General features: G+C 40.8%; 1 pseudogene; it reads left to right on the top strand.

Moving 5' to 3' along the window:
* Positions 1–285: 285 nt before the first annotated feature.
* On the top strand, positions 286–1,463 carry LOC102013392 (annotated as a pseudogene).
* The last annotated feature ends 1,150 nt before the right edge of the window (positions 1,464–2,613 follow it).

Raw genomic sequence — 2,613 nt, 5'->3', positions numbered from 1 at the left:
AATACTCCATGCATACAACCCGATCAAACATGACTTCCTGTTTTAAATCTGAAGTCTCTAAAGGTACAAGGGGTTATCTAAAACTATAGTGAATGTTCATTTAAATAAAGAAAATTTACTATAGTGAAAGACACATTGCCATTAATACCTCGCAGATTACTCACCTTCACTTCAAACACACTCATCCCATCATTCTTGCCACTTTCTGAAGCACTTCTGGAAGTCCTCTTTTGTGTCTTTGCAAAGTGTAATAAAAATATTATGGTGACCAGACCTCACTTGCCCATGTGCACAAGAAACCAACTCCTGAGTTTCACGTGTGAGTTTGCGCGGGTGAAAGCCACGTGGAGAACTTGTCCTCCATCCCAGTGGACGTCATCTGCCATTGTAACTTCTGCCTTGGCGACCTCACTGAAGCCCCAGGACAAAGAGCAGATTAGAAAGACAGTGGAAACTTTGTTGACTCTTTCCAAGTGCAGGAAAAACAACGGGAGTTGCTTTTGAATGAGAATGATAACGTATTTTTAGGACTGGGGATATAGCTCAGCAGTACAGCACCTGCCTGGCAAGCAGGAGGCTGTGAGTTCCATTCCTGGTATCAAAAGACAAGAAAGAATTTATTTTTAATGGTGGACTTATGGAAAATTCCAGAAAAAGAACTGAAGATGAGATGCTCCTTACCTTGTAGTATTTGATCAGATTTGTCAGACGTCTGTTTATTTACCAAGGATGAACTCCAGTCAATGGAGCAGAAGAATGTTTCTATAGAAAACTTTTGAACACGCATAGAGTTAAAACAGTCTCTCAGGTAAGAAGCAGATTATCTCTTTCTGAACTTTCAAAATAGAATAGAAAATTTATGAAGCCAAGCTCTGCCTCCTGAGTAGTTTTGATTTCTTGCTTACTGATGAAACAGGGGGCATTTGCCCTCACACATAGGAAGATATGTCTATCAAAGGAAGAAAGTTCCAGTACCGGTAAACCTTCTGGCCAAGAATTTATCCAAACAGATCAACAACTCCTTAGGTAGGACTGTCTTAAACATCTCCAAAAGTGGCTTTTGCAGTGCTATATGTATAGGTCACACTGGAATACAGAATCATCATTGCTGTGATGGAAAGTCTTGCAGAAAAATTGCCAGAGAAGTGGAAAAGTCTGAAACTTATTTGTCAAACCTGAGAAATTGGTTTCCCTTCCCATCTTTTCCTCTTTTATCATTTGTCAGGATGAAACCAACAAAATGTCTACATATAAACTGAAGGAAAAAGAGATTAAGAAAAGAGAAGGAGAATGAATATAGTAAAAAACAAAAATTGAAGAAGAAAAACAAAAAGTTAAAGCAAAAGCTAAGACAGCTGTGTCAGTCCCGACTAAAGGTGGCACATAAAACCAGTGGTGCTTCCATGAAAAACCATGGGTCCTGCAAGAACAAGACTGGCGAAGTAAAAACCCGAGGCAAATGAATCTGACCGTGAAATTCCACAACTGGTACCTGTAAGCGAGACTCCATTGAAAGAAAATGTCCACATGCAAAAACATGTCACAGGGAAGAAATCTCCAAAAAAGAGTCCTGGTACCAACACACCTCAGGGCAGAAGAGAAAGGCCTCACCAGCTCCTGAGACACCAGATCTAGGCCCAGGGAAGAAGCCAAAAGTAGGACAAAAGAAGAAAGTAATTCCTCAGTGGCCACGAAAGATCTGAAACAGACTAAAAAAGCTGAAGCCACGCTCTTTGCTACTGCTAATAAATCTGCAGGGGCTCCCCACATACCCAAACAATTGTCAACAAAACCCAAAGTGCCTCAGTCAACCCTAAATCAGTGACTCAACCAGAAGGAAACATCAAAGTTACATAAGGACTGTTTGAAAGTGCTTGGGTCCTGGGCCGGCACTGCAGTCAGTGGTAGAGGGCTTGCCACAGTGCACAAGGCCCTGGCTCGATCCTCTGTACCATTAAAGATAAATAAACAGAATGAAAATACTCAGATCCTGATCCACCACTGCAACCTTCTTCAAAAGTGAAGCCTGGATTTACATATTTTTTAACACCTCCACAGGTAATTCCAGCATATATCTGGCTATACGAAACAGTGGTTAAAGTCTGCTTTTTATTCTTCTCTGTATTTGCTAGTGTAATAGAGGAGAAATGAGTGCTTCTCTGTGCTTGTGATTTTTTACTATTAAAGTGTAACATTTGCTCAGTAGTATTCATACTGTTGGCATTCTGAATCTCATCAGAATGAGAGGGTCTGACTTAAAGGCTTGTGATGTGGGGAGAAAAAATACGGTAAATGTTGCTGCCAAGTGCTATCCAATGGACAGCCAGGCTTATACAAACATTACGGTATGGCCTCACATGCTTTATTCACCAGATCTGGCACCATGCAACTTCTGGCTCTTCTCCAAGGTCAGAGTGACCATGAAAGGCAAATGCTTTAAATTGATTCAGGATTTCAAGTCAAGCACCACAGTGTAAGGAAAGACACTCATGAAAGAGGACTTCCAGAACTGCTTCCAAAAGTGGCATGAATGATGGGATAATTGCATTAGAAGCTGGAGGGATGTGATTATTTTGAGGTCCACTGATAGCCATGTATATTTTGATGTAATGA

This window comes from Chinchilla lanigera, unplaced genomic scaffold, assembly GCF_000276665.1.
Source record: "Chinchilla lanigera isolate Chin_1 unplaced genomic scaffold, ChiLan1.0 scaffold00008, whole genome shotgun sequence".
In the NCBI taxonomy this organism is placed as follows: Eukaryota; Metazoa; Chordata; class Mammalia; order Rodentia; family Chinchillidae; genus Chinchilla; species Chinchilla lanigera.
Note: the sequence above shows the minus strand (reverse complement) of the source record. Positions and strands in the feature narration are given on the sequence as shown.